This window comes from Danio rerio, chromosome 11, assembly GCF_049306965.1.
Source record: "Danio rerio strain Tuebingen ecotype United States chromosome 11, GRCz12tu, whole genome shotgun sequence".
NCBI classification, from domain to species: Eukaryota; Metazoa; Chordata; class Actinopteri; order Cypriniformes; family Danionidae; genus Danio; species Danio rerio.
Window position 1 is genome coordinate 19,232,501 of NC_133186.1, and position 15,008 is coordinate 19,247,508.

General features: G+C 34.7%; 1 protein-coding gene and 1 long non-coding RNA gene across 6 annotated transcripts in view; one reads left to right on the top strand and one right to left on the bottom strand.

Moving 5' to 3' along the window:
• LOC137496685 (uncharacterized) overlaps positions 1-221 on the bottom strand; it is a 3,386-nt gene extending 3,165 nt beyond the window's left edge. Inside the window, exon 1 of one of the 2 annotated variants that reach the window (XR_011017205.2) lies at positions 151-221. This is a non-coding gene — a long non-coding RNA (uncharacterized lncRNA). The other variant, XR_012387116.1, reaches the window with a different exon arrangement.
• The window catches only part of tafa1b (TAFA chemokine like family member 1b), a 421,887-nt gene that overhangs the window by 6,566 nt on the left and 400,313 nt on the right, over positions 1-15,008 (top strand). For 2 of the 4 annotated variants that reach the window (XR_012387115.1, XM_073916605.1), the window contains exons 1-2: positions 1,447-1,574; positions 6,501-6,592. The gene's annotated coding sequence lies outside the window, so the exon portion shown is untranslated. Of the gene's footprint in view, positions 1-1,446; positions 1,575-6,500; positions 6,593-15,008 lie in introns of those variants that run through there. The other 2 variants (XR_011017210.2, XM_073916604.1) reach the window with 1 other exon arrangement.

Consider the following 15,008-nt stretch of genomic DNA (forward strand, 5'->3'; position numbering starts at 1 on the left):
TACATTAGCTCCAGTCGTGTTTCTTAAAGCAAGTTACATTTCGTATCAAACTGTTTTAAATTACTAAACGCTGTTACAACCAAACACCGTGGAAATGTTTTAAGCTCTAAATTCGCTAATTATACAGTACACAAGCAGTAAAAAGCTTACCTTTCTGACCGGAATCCACGTGAATCTTTGAAAAACCAAACTTTTTCTTCTTGTGATCTTCGTGCCATGGTGGTTGACAACCAGCTTTTTGGAGCATTACCGCCACCGTCTGGATGGAGTTTGGATCAGGAGTTTAGTAACGCATGTGTTTATTATGAAACCAACTTCTGCTTAAAAAAAAAAAAAAAACAGTCAGCACAGGAGCGTGCCATCTCAAAAATAAGCGAATTTTACATAGTTTTTCTCCAGATGACATGTATAATCTATTTATAAATAATATTGTTTTGTTTGCGTCTAAACATAGTGACCATCCACACTAAATATTCTTTTTTTTTTTTTTTTTTGCTATCGTACCATGAATATTTTCTCAAATTAGCATTAAACGTGGAGCTAACAGATTACTAGATAAAATAAGAACTTAATCGGTTGTCATCAGCCGAGTCCTTGCCAGAAGCGGCCCGGACTCTACAGACAGACTCGGGCCGGATATGGTTGACCGGAATCGGGCCAGTGCTTTACAGCCGCATCACAACCGCATGTGCGCGAGCGAGCTGCGGGCTGCATTCGGCCCGGATAACACTCGCCGATGCCGAGTCGGAGCCGGAAACGCCGGAGGGCAGCCGAGCTCGGGCCGATTACTGCCTGCTATCTGGGTCAGTTATATCAACATTTTTATTGAACTGGATATTGTTTTTTAAATTGTGTGGCAATATTGGCAAACGGATGAGACCTCAGGCCAAACAACATATGAACACATGGGGGTTATTTGTTTTATTAGTTTAACAAATTAATGAAGTAACGTTAGAGTAACATTAATAAAATTTGCTTTGTGCGCTTACGTTTTGTTTTTAAATAAACTTTATTTAGTGCGTTAATCTTGTCAATACTATTATTCAAAAAGGCAATGATTCACACTCATCAAGTAATTACGACGTGCTGTTTTATTTTTACACTTTTATTTTTACTTGATTCAAAAACACAAACACATTTGTTCAACAAATTACTGACTCATGAATAATTAATATTACAGCTATATAGTCTAGGAAAAATAGCTGTGAACAAGCAATACCTTCTGTCGCAGTCAAATATATTGTGTGATAATGTCAACACGTTATATACACTCACCGGCCATTTTATTAGGTACATCGTTTGCCTTTAGAACTGCCTTACTCTTTCATGAATATCCCCACACCATTACACCACCACTACCACCAGCCTGCACCGTTAATATAAGGCAGGATGAAATCAGAATGCCGTCAACAACACAAAAGCATATGTTGTTTTGTTTCTGTTTAGCAGAAATCGAGATTCATCAGACCAGGCAACGTTTCTTCTATTGTCCAATTTTTGTGAGCGGATTGTTCTTAGCCGGCAGGAATATCACCCGGTGTGGTCTACTGCTGTTGTAACCCATCTGCCTCAAGGTTCAGCATGTTGTGCATTCAAAAATGCTCTTCTGCATACCTTGGTTGTAACAAGTGGTTATTTGAGTTATTGTTGCCTTTCTAACAGCTCAAACCAGTCTGGACATTCTCTTCATTAACAAGACATTTACATCCACAGAACTGCCACTTACTGTATATTTTCTCTTTTTCAGACAATTCTCTGTAAACCCTAGAGATGGCTTTGCGTGAAAATCTCAGTAGATCAGCAGTTTCTCAAATACTCAGACCAGCTCGTCTGGCACAAACTTGTCACGTTTAAAGTCACTTAAATCACATTTCTTCTCCTGTTCCAATGCTGGCTTTGAACTGCAGCAGATCTTTTTGACCATGTGTACAAAACAAAAACAAATTTATTAGAAATTTGCGAAAATGAGGAGTTGGACAGGTGTACCAAATGAAGTGGCCAGTGAATGTATATTTGAACTCACAGAATTAATAAATTACTACTGTGTAGATCCTAGATGTACACTGTTAGACCTTACCGGGCGTTTTTACAGTAGAATAAAAGTTTGGTTACAGTGAGTAGCTGGCAGCAGTGTTGCTGTGTGTATGCAGTGTTACTAACTAGCAGTAGTGGTAACTAACTGGAAATTGTGTACAGTTAATTACTGTACTGTAGTGGTACAACTCACAGCATTATACTGCATACACATTAATAGCTTGTCATAGTCTTAATAAAATTAATTAGTATTCTTACCTGTTATTAAAAATAGAAGGCATAAAAATTTAGACAAATGTATTTTATTGTTTTGGCAGCAAACAAATAAATAACAGAAAATGTATAACAAAATTAAGAAATCAGCAGATATAAATATCGTCTTACATATTACAGGTTTGCACAGTAAGGCTGCGGTCACACTACCGTTTAAGCATGCAAAATTCTAAAATCAAGCGACTGGTCCATAGTTTAAATTTTTGTTCAGACAGGTCATGTTTTAATCTTTGATTGGTCTCAAGCAATTACATGATGTGATTTCGCAGGTCAGAGTTCTCCAAGTTTGAACTTTCCAATGCTGCGAACAGTAAAATTTTTCACATGAGCCAGCATTCCAGGTCTGCAGCATTCACATGCGTATGAATGGAAGTTTAAAGGGAGAAAAGTGCAGTGTGAAGCAGGGTGTGAACTAAACTTTGCTGCGCTGCAGTCCTCCAGGAACTTGGAGTTTGACCTTCATGTTATATAGCATATTTTTAAAGCAACTGCCAACATTTATCACACAATTATACATACATACACACACACACACACACACACACACACACACACACACACACACACACACACACACACACACACACACACACACACACACACACACACACACACACACACACACAGAAAGTGCTGCAGTAAAATGTGTTTCTCTCTCCTCAATGCTGACCATGCAAAAAAAAAACTAAACAGCAAAAAACAAAAAAATAAATAATTATTTTATTTTTTAAAGTTTCAAATAATTAAAAAATAAACATATGAAAAGAACACACACATACCCTATATATGTGTGTGTGTGTGTGTGTGTGTGTGTGTGTGTGTGTGTGTGTGTGTGTATATATATATATATATATATATATATATATATATATATATATATATATATATATATATATATATATATATATATATATATATAGAAACATGTTTGTCAAACACAGGCAGATACTGTGTCAGTTCTCAAAAAACAAAGTCGGCAACACCGAAAATCCAAAGGATCCAATCTTTTATTGTTATAATTATTATCTACTTTAAATTTTATGACCACAAACTTTTCTATTGTTTCTAATATAAATTCATAGGTGGAAATACAGCTCTGAAAAATACTTAGTAACAAACTCACAACCTGGGACCTGACAGTGGAGCTTTTGTGTGTGGATAGTTATTTGTATCATATTTTTTGTGATTCCCTGTGATGATTTCTGTGCACATGTTACCTTACTGAGGTGATGGAATTTATTGGTTTTTAATTGCATAAACTGTTAGCATCTGTACATTATGGCAATATGCAATATCCAATAAATAAATATACTTAAACAAAAGCGAGAGGCTAACTAGCTAACAATGTAGCTTTCAAGTACACAGTTCAAGATAAAAAACAAAAGATTAAAACACAGCCTTATTTTAGAAACCCTCAAAAACATTTGAACACATTTTACTTATTCATTGTAGATTCTTATTTAAAGCCTAAAACATATCAGACTCTACATCTAAATTGATAGACAGAGAATAGAGCACACTCAGCAGTAAACAAATCAAACACCTGACTCCCTTAAAGGGCCAGCCTTTTCTGAAAACTCTTTCTAACACCTTTGTGTTTAGAATAAGACAGCCTGTGGGAGTGTGGTGAGGCCTAAATCATTGTCTTCTGCCTTTAAAATGCACGTCTCTATAAACAGCAACATAAAGCATCAGAGTAAATGGGACAGTTATGGTTAAACAGTAATTTGCCATTTATTGTCACAGTAATGTGTACATAAAGTAAATTACTGTAATTTATCATTTGCATTACACATTTTTATACAAACTCAATCCTTTTACAGTAAAATACTGTTTCCTTTCATTACAGCTAAACACTGGCTATTTTACAGTTATTTACTGCATAATCTACAGTAAGGGTTAACAGTGTACTTTAACAACCTAGTCAGCATAAAATAGTATGGATAACATTTATGGGTCACACTTTACAATAAGGTTCATTAATTAATGTTAATTAATGCATTTACTAACATGAACAAACAATGAACAATAAATTTACTACTGTATTGGTTCATGTTAGTTAACGATGAAAATACAGTAGTTCATTGTTAGTTCATGTTAACTCATGGTGCATTAACTAATGTTAACAAGCATGGACTTGGATGTTAATAATGCATTAGTAAATGTTCAATTATGATTAATAAATGCTGTACAAGTGTTGTTCATGATTAGTTCATGTTAGTAAATGCATTAACTAATGAACCTTATTGTAAAGTGTTACCCATTTATGAATATTTATAAAATGTTAGCCTTGATTTAGAGTTTTTCCTTCTGCAGCTTAGTAAACATTATGTTGTTAAAAGAAAGAAATAAAAAAGATTGGATAACAGCATTTACTGTATGTTAGAGATTGACTTCTATATTTAAAACATAACCAGAGGCTTTGTTTATTGATATTAGCTGGCAATGTTTTTTTTTTTAAATGGGATCAATGGTAATGTGAAAAATGAATGCCGAAAGACAGCAGAAACTGTAGTAGCATAAGTCAGCCGCTCTGTACAGCAATAATAAAAAAAAATCAGACTGAGCTTCTTATAGAAACTTTTCCATTCATTTTTTCCCTTTTTTTATTTATATTTTGTGTCATTAATTATGCTGATAAATTGCTGTGGTTCATTTGTCGTATTGTATAAAATGCCACGGACATGGGGAGCCACATTCTGTTTATTTGTGTGGTTATGCAAGCAAAATTGGAACACTGCATGTCTTAATTTGATTATGCCTATTCTGAATGTGACCTTATTAGGTTGAGGGTAATTAGAAAATGCTGTTTAAATGGAGAATCCTCATTCTTTACGCGCCAATAGACACCCTGTTCCAGCCCATATAAATGTAGTCAGCTGTTTAAATATTTAGCATTTCAGTGCTTTGTTTAACAGAATCCTTCAAACATTAAAGGGAGAGTGTCTCCAAAAATTAGAACCTGTTGTTAATTTACTCCACATATACTGTATCTGTTTACTTCAGTAGAGCATCAAGAATTTTTAACTCTTTGGCAAAAAATTCAGCCAAAGTTTATAAATCTCCTAAAATATCTGGGATTCCCCATGAATTTTAAATCACAACAGTAGGCGTGGCTTGTTTTTTCTTCTGTGGGCAAAATGCATAAAGTAGCATTTCATTCAGAAACATTGGAAACTGCTCACCATTTCTGTTTGTTGTCAAAACTGACAGTTGGAGGGGTGGGGTAAATATGTTAACCACGCCCAATTCTTTAGTAATCTGACAAATTAACTAAACAAAACAGGAAATGCATTTTTAGATTTCAATTGAAGATGAGATGAACAAACCATTTCTTTTCTTAATGACATGCACAGATGAATTGTTCACCACAAGACTAGCAATGTGAGATAACAAAATCATATGGTTAGTTTTGATTTCTTGAGGAATTGAATTGTATGTATTTTTGCAATCCTTTTTATTTAAGCCTATTTTCACTTGGCTTTGCAGCTGAATATGTGCGCACAGCTATACGAGTGAGAGAAACATTAAATAATTAATTGTTTGATAAATGACTGAGAAAAACTTTACTATATACTCAAAGAGGACAAAATGACATCTATACTGGCTTTAAAATATTTGTACACCATTAGAAATGTTAATAGCAATTTGCCATTTTTTAAATTATCTACACGTTTTATTCTTGTAATTTTTATAATGTTTTTAGCAATATTGTGTATTTTTAGTTTTTTTCTTTTATTGATTTTTCATTTGCTATATATTTTATTAATTTGATGGTTAAATATTACTTTATACATAGCTAAAATGCTTTGGCAATAGGCTACTGTACGATAAAGAAATAAAGCAACTTTAGAGAGAGTGAGATCAGTTTTTACCTGTCAGTGGGTGCACATATATTGGTTAAAAGAAATAGTGGATTTCTTTTTCATTTCAGTAGCCTTTTTAAAATGACTTTACTCCATTAAAAAAGAAACTGTGCAAAACATTATCATGATAAGTAAAAATATTGTTAAAAATCATAATATTTTTTGTTTGCCACATGTAGTTAACCATTTATGTGCTGTGGGTAAAAGTCACTGGGTTAGTTTTGATTTAATGTGTACTTTAAATTATGACAAGTCATCTATTCAGTTTGTTGGTAGATTATATGTTTACAACTAGTGTATGATTTTGTGTGTGTGTATGTATTTCAGAGTACATCAAGCTGTGTGAATGTCAACAGCTGACATGGCCAGCAGGAGCATCAGAGCAGACCTCATTAATATTCACGACCCTTCCTAATAAGGTAAAATCAGAGTATGTGTTTGTGTGTGTGTGTGTGTGTGTGTGTGTTTTAAAGCTTTAAAATCCACCTTAATGGATAACCAATACAACAAATACATAATGACATACAATAGAATAAATGCACATACATCAAAGTTACACAAATTGCATGAAAAAAGAATAATCATACAGTTCATGGCTATCACACAGTTAGGTAAACACTTGCTGAATTAATTATTTTGATTACATTTAGAATGAAGACCTTTTAAAAAACTTTTTGTTTACTAGGAAAAAGTCTGCCAAATTTCAAAAGATCAAACTGGCAGAAAAGGGAATGCGAGTCATCTGAAGGATAACTGTCATCTTTGTCTCTGTCCTTTCTGTGTGAAGTTGTGTTAGTTGTTTCTGAAGACTGCAAATGATTTTATTAGTTATGGATACAATCATGGGAAGTCTATTCTTGAGTTTGCAATTTAGATGCTTATACCAGGCAGGCAGATAATAGGTTAACATGTTTTGATAGTAAAATATTATGTGTTGTCATCTTGGCAAAGATAAAACAAATCATTTATTAGAGATGAGTTATTAAAACTATTACAGTATGTTTAGAAATGTTTTGAAAAAACAACTTCTCTCTGTTAAAAAGATATTGGGGAAAAAATAAACGGGGGGGGGGGGGGGGGGTTCAGGGTAATAATTCTGACTTCAACTGTATATGTTTCTGACATATATGGGACACATTTGTGTTTTACATATATGGACATATTTGTTTTTGGCATATTTGGTGATATATATGTTTTGGACATGGTGACGCTGTGGAGCAGTAGGTAGTGCTGTTGCCTTACAGCAAGAGGGTTGCTGTTTCGAGCCTTGGCTGGGTAAGTTGGCATTTCTTTGTGGAGTTTGCATGTTCTCCTCGTGTTCGTGTGCACTTTCTCGTGTGCTCCGTTTTTTCCCACAAGTCCAAAGATATTTGGTATAGGTGAATTGGGTTAGCTAAATTGCCTGTAATGTATGTGTGTGAATGAGTGTGTATGGATGTTTCCCGGCGATGGGTTGCAGCTGGAAGGGCATCCGCTGTGTAGAACATATGCTGGATAAGTTGGCGGTTTATTCCTCTGTTCCGCTAAAATTTAAATGGGACTGAAGCGATAATTTCGTAGTGTACAGGTCATGAGCAGAACAAGTGAGTCTACTAAGGGTATACGCAATCAATGATCCTCAGAAGTTGTAATACCCAAACAGCTCGTGGAAAAAACTATTTTTTTGTCCTAACCAATACCTGAAATTTATATTTTAGAAACAGCTATTTCTTGCAGCTGAACAACAGGATAAACTGAGACAAATGATCAGCTTAGATACACTTCATGTGCTTTTATTGCCATACTACTGAAAGCAGCAGCAGATAGTTCACTTCAGAACTTGAAAATAAAATAAACCGTTTGAAATTGAACTTTAAAACTGTGGCTCAGTGCAAACCCTCACGGATCAGTGATTCAGCATCTGTATTTAATAAAGTTAAAGAGGTTTAATATTTATTAATTTGATTATAAACCTTACCATTTCATTGGAGTGCAGTGAGTGTGCCATTATTTGCTTCTAAATGGTTGTATTTAAATTTCTTTGGTGTTTCGTCTGGTGCGAACAGCCACATTGCTTAATATTGCATATTTCGTCATGTAGCGTGTTGTAAAGACATTGGCTCACAATTACAATATTATTTGCTAATTAATAACCAGCTCGTGTGGAACTCTGAATCTGCATCTCATTTGGAAGTCTGCTACTGTCCACCAGAGGTTACATTTCGGTTGCGGACCCACAATTTAAGAGCCTTCATGACTGAATGAATCAAATATGCAGTTTTCCACCAAGGCAACCCGGGATGCTGAAATATAATTGATTAAATTGGCATTGGGTGGGTTAAAGGTACCAAAAGGCAGACCAAAAGGCAGACGCTCTGACACAGAAAGTACATTTTCAAAGTAGAATATCTGGCTTTAGCATTGTTTTTCAGATAAACAATCAGTTGGATCAGTTGGAATGTTTTTTAAATATCTGCAAACATATTGTGGTATTTTATGCTTTAGAAGAGTCAAAAACTTTTTCATACAGCACTTTTAAACATATTATCCCAGTGCATTCTAATCACATTTAACTTCATGAGACCTCTGTGTATAGAGTCATGAGGAGCTGCATGTTTTAATTTTGTTTAGTCTGTTTTTTGACCTTCAAAACACCTATACACATTGACATGCATTATGTAAGTCTGTGTCACCAAGGACCACAGTTTCAGCTAAAATTGTTCTTTAATGTTCTAATGAAGAAAAAAAAGTTCCCTACATCTTAGATAGCCGTAAGGTGAGTAAATTAAAAGCAAATTTGAATTTTTTGGGTCAACTATCCCTTCAGGCTTTTACAGCAAATGATGAAACTAAAAGTGTAATATCACTCTACAAAAAAGTTTGGAATTCATTTAGCTGCTTTTTATTTTTTGCTACAAAAGTGAAATGTGAAGTATTGCTCACCACCGTACAGCATGGGAAGAAACATCAATGTTTTTCATGCCCCACATTTCATATTCAGGTGATTTTTAGGCGCAGACATGTTTGTTTTGTGTTTTGACTATTGATCATCCAGCTAAATATATCTCAAGGGCATATGCATATTTGAGTCTATATTAAGTTACCACTTATAAATCCAGACAGACACGCATAGACTTTTAGTTTCCAGTGAGCAGCATGAAGCCATTGGGGATCGTTCAGCAAAGGGTAAGGATTGACTGACAGAGTAGGCAAGAAAGTAAGAGCGAGAACCCTCTGAATACCATTTTATTCCAGCCAGCGACATGGACATGATATCGTTTTCCCCCATCTTCTGATGAGGGCTGCCATTCCCTCCATTTACTGTGACCTGCCAAGCACATCTGAAAGGCTTTTCACACAATAGAAAGAGTCTTTTCTAAAAGAACAATGTATAACCTATTATTGAAACCCAGGAGAACGCAGGTCAGGCACGCACACTGTAGTTTATGATGACGATAAATGTCAAATGCATTTTGTGCTCACATATGAAACAGAAGTCAGTGATAATGGAAAAGTGTCGACGCTGTTTCCCTCCTATTTTGTTTTACTTGCGCAGTATGTAGCTCACTATCATTACTATGCATGTGTTAGATGGAAATATGAGAATCATTTTAACATGCTATGTATATATGTTGTTGAGGTAGAACAAATATGGAAGATAATTATAGAAAATTGCTAGGTTTTAAGCTTATTTGTTTGTCTGGATGTGGTCTGATGATACACTGAGGGGGAGTAATGATTATGATTTGGGTGAGACTTTGTTGCTTCCTAACATCAGAAATGAGCTATGTATTTGCTGATGTGGCAAATGGAATAAACGTTTGTTTACCAAATTATATAATGTAGTGCTGTTTTTGTAAAAATTTAAACCTTAAATGGTAATAAGATTAAACTCGGGAGAATCCCATATTCTTTTTCTGGTGTGCAGGAGAGGACTAAAATCAATTAGTAGCCATACTACAAAATCACCAGTGTTGAATTAACACCGAATAAGCCCTGGTCAGATCATACGATTTATGACAGTCGCTATTTCAGATTATGCTTTTTTTTTCTTGATTAAAATCTTGACTTGTCCTGGTTAAAAAATGTGCCAGACTACACGTTGCTTATTAATCCTGTGACGTCTACGATGATCGTTATTTACTAAAGCAGTTACAAGCGTTGCTATAACAACATTTTTTTTATCTTATTTCAATCTCAATAAACACTAATGCTTGCTGACAACTAATAACTACATTATTTAAGGGCATTCATTATGAAATAGTTAATCTTATGATTCCTTTTTGATTATTAAGATATTTTCTTTGAAATCTAAACGTTTATTGTCTTGCCAGGGTTGCTTATTAAACACTCCCTCGCCTGAACTTGCTGCGAGTCAGACAGAGGAAATGAAAGCACATCAGCAACAGCAAGGAAAAATTAAATGCTCAAGACATAATGTTTAAAATAAAGACATATTTTAAAAATAGCAAATATATACCTCAGGTTTGTGATACAACAATCACAGTGATGCAATTAAAAACGTATTTTCCACAGAGCAAAACGCATCATGCACCCATATATTAGTGCAGGGGACGAACAAAAATATTATTTGTATATTTTTCTTGGAAAAAAAGATCTTTTTGAAAACAAATTTTGTTTGCTTTACTGTTTATCTTATTTTAGTGTATCTTTTGTTGGTCAGTTATCTATAAACAAGAATAACCAACAACATTTGACGTGATGCAATTTAAAACAAATCTGCTATATGGGCCAAAACACAAATTGCAGTGAAATTGTGTTAGTTTGTTAAATAAAATACTAATCCAGCCTAAATAAAATTTAAATGAAATATTTACAGTTTTAGAGAAGCCTATATAAACTGTTTTCAATATTAATGACAAATTTGAATAAGCAGGACATGCTTTTGCTATGTATTCGCAGCACATGTTCCTAGATTACATCAGAAGAACAAACTCTGTTGGAAGAATGTGAAGGATCAGAAACTCGTGAGAATGGAGATGTCTGCGTATTTGTGCCAGACTGTCAGATAAAATTGCCGTAATTAAAAAAAAAAGGTAGTTAAAATCATTCAGACATTTAAGCGCATTAGCCAAACGCACAGAAGAAATGCTGCAAGATCACATGTGCGATCCGAGTTGGCCAGCGAAACTGAGTGGTACCCCATTGTGGTACATCTCAGACTAAACATCAAAAAGACATGGGTGCTCCTCCTAAAGTGTTGTCATAATTTCTTCCACTTTTGGGTCCAAATTGACAGAAAAAAAATCAACTGGTGACTCAGTGGTTAGCACTATTGCCTCACAGCAAGAAGGTCGCTGGTTCAAGTCCCAGCTGGGCCAGTTGGCATACCTGTGTGGAGTTTGCATGTTCTCCCCGTGTTCATGTGGGTTTCCTCCGGGGTGCTCCAGTTTCTCCCACAGTCCAAAGACATGTGGTATAGGTGAACTGGGTAAGCTAAATTGGCCGTAGTGTATGTATGTGAATGCCAGAGTATATGGTTGTTTCCCAGTGCTGGAAAGGCATCTGCTGCGTAAAACATATGCTGGATAAGTTGGCGATTCATTTCGCTGTGGCAACTTCTAATAAATAAGTTGAAGAAAAATGAATGAATAAATGAATATTTTATGTGCATTGGTGGAACATGCTCTATATTTTCTTTTGCTATAATTGTAACAATTTGTTGAACGACAACACAGTAAGACATTTTTAAATACACAACCAAAACACAACATTGTAATAATACAATAACTGCATGAAGCAATGATCAACCCGAGCTCAAACTAAGATTGTTTTCTTCATGTCATGACTACAAACATGTGGAAGGCACAAGGGAACTGCTTCCTCTCTCTATTTGTGCACACTTGCCACACATCTACATTTGAAATAATGAACTTAAGAACAGGGTGCTTACCAAGAAAGAGTATGGTTGACCTGTAATGAACTATACTGTATTGTACTGATCCATAGTGCTCAGGGGAAAGAGACTTTTCTCTTGGCCAATTTAAGTAGTATAGTAACTTACATATAGTATGAGTTAATAGGTTTATTAACTCATTTCTTATAACTCATTTATTTTATTTTTGCCATGATGACAGTAAATTATATTTTACTAGATATTTTCAAGACACTTCTTTACAGCTTAAAGTGACATTTTAAGGCTTAACTAGGTTAATTAGGTGAACTAAGCAGGTTAGGGTAATTAGGAAAGTTATTGTATAATGATGGTTTGTTCTGTAGAAAAAAATATAGCTTAATGGGGCCAATAATTTTGACCTTAAATCATTTTTTATATTATTTTATATTTAATATTATCAGGCAAACATCATTTGGGAAATATATATATAAAAAAAAAAAAAAAAAAAAAAAACAAGGGGGTGAATAATTTTGACTTCAACTGTATGTTTGTATGAGAAACTGATTCTAAATAAGCAAAATATACAGTCCAGTTTGAGTGTGCATAAGGGCCAAAGTAGCATTAGGCCATTCATATTGACTGCTCTCTACCCAATCAGATAGAGACATAAGTGTTATTTATTTATTTTCAGGCAAGAAGTCAAAATCCTATACATCTAATATTAAGTAGTAGGGGAAGTAATACAATCATCCTGGCGGATGAGCACTGATCTTTAAGTTTGCTTCTATGCAGTGGCGAATGGTATCTTCATGAGCTGCCAATGTTAAAGATCAATCCAGTCTATTCTGCTCCATCTGAAATGGCACTTTTCCACTGTATAGGCTTTCTACTGTGCACAGTCCAACATTATTGAGATCCCATGCAAGCCATATTGATACTAAAATGTGACATGTAAATTGTCCAGAAAGGATTGTTGCCATCTTTTTTTTTTGCCACAATGCTGTTTTAAGTAGAAAATGCTAAGCAATGGTCTTAATGACTACCTTTAAATGGAGATCAGTAATCATATTATTTACCTTAATCTGAATAAGACAATAATATGATTAATGTGTTTACATGAGCTGCTCTTTAAATGTTCCTTTTATGATCCCATTTTACAAGTTAAAGCACATAATTCGATTAACATCATTTCGTCTCTTGCTATCCACATTTCCTCTGGAGTTTTATGTAATTTCGGAGTTTAATTTTTAATTTGTCGACTTTAACTGCAGTTTGGCACTTTCACTTTCATTCAGGAATATTTCATGCATGACCACATGACATGCATCATATTGGATGCAAGTATAGAATGGTGGAAGAGTGTTGTTTTAATGGAACTGGATACTGCATGAGTTTTTACCCTGTGAGTAAATAAACCTCCACATTTTGCGATGCAGTTATCTGTGGTCCTTCACTGACTCGGTAGGTGCAGAGAATAGTGTGAAACAGCTGTGTGTATGGAATATCCTGTCACAAAAGGTGGTGACAATCCGACGGTAATAGTTTGATTGCTGTGTTCACATGTCTGTAATGCACTTCAATAATGTGACTAAAATTGGCAAACTCCTCATGTCTTAATTCGATTTCTGTTTAGTTAAATTCATCACAAATCACTGTTTGAATGGTCTACTCTTAATCAGAGTATTATCTTAATTGCATTAAAATCGGATTATTGGTGTCCATGTGAACATACTCAATGTCAACCAATTGCACTTAGATTTGCCCATATTTAAATATAAGATAGACATCAAAACAGCTTGATTTCACCAGTAAAATGTACATCGGATCATAAATGTACAATAGACATAGTCTGAAGTGATATTAAAGGCAAGCAATGATTTAGCTGATGGCAGATTTTTTTAATGCATATAAATTTAGCATAAACATGCTGTTTAAACTACAGTTTGCAGGATTAGTAAAGCAAGTAATCTGGAAGAACCTTTATGCTTGAAATCCTCAGAGCGATCTGCAGTGGTGGCGGAGCTCAGGCCTGAGAGCTTTGTCAGAATGTATCGGCCGGATTAAGTTGAAGTCAGTGAGGCGAAGAAAGATAGTGGGTTTTTGTGGTACTGGGAATGTAATTAATTAAAATGCTTGTAATGGCTGTACTGCCGATTATAATGGCAACACTGATATTCAGCCAGACAGTAATCTGAAGGGAACATCGTCTAGAAAACCACAGCATGGATTTGTGTGTGTGTGTGTGTATGTGTGTGTGTGTGCGCGCATGACCTACTTGTGCATGCACACCTCTAATTGTGTGTTTCCTGTTCCTTGGATCCAATTAATGGCTGTAAACCATTTAAATTTTCACTCTGTTTGAATCTTGTGTCGATTTAGTTGCTAATGCATTAGCAGATGAGTGAAAAACACTGAAGTTATAGGAACAGATTAAAGAGATAACAGCCATTAACATCTTAAGCACTTGAAACCAAACAAGAACACCAACTTTTACTTTCACACAAACTATATGTAAACACACCCACATTAAAAATGATGAAGATTAACAAAAACAAAATAAAGCTGGGACCTTTGGGTCTTTGCAGTAAGTATCAATGGCTAGTTGAATAAGTGTGTTTAATTTAAGCTATCTGCAGAGGGAAGATTGATTTTTAGCATTGTTCATTGTAACTTGCACAACACAGCTATCCTGCTCTTTAACAGAAATTATTCCATGTAAGAAATTGAAAAATGAACCAATCAGCTGTCAGGATTATAAAGTATTTAAAGCAGTGATGCCTCTCTTGTTCCTCTCGCATCAAATGAATGCAGATCACAGAGAAAGAGTATTAAAGGAAGGTAAAGAGCACATCAAACTGACACTCCATGTATTTTTGTCATTGCCTGCTCTCTTTTAAGTACATGTGCTTTAGAGTTAATTATAAATTCTGGAATAAAGTTGACAGGAAAGTGCCCTGTTATTCTGTTTGAAACATTCCTGTTTTTTGTTCTACAATACA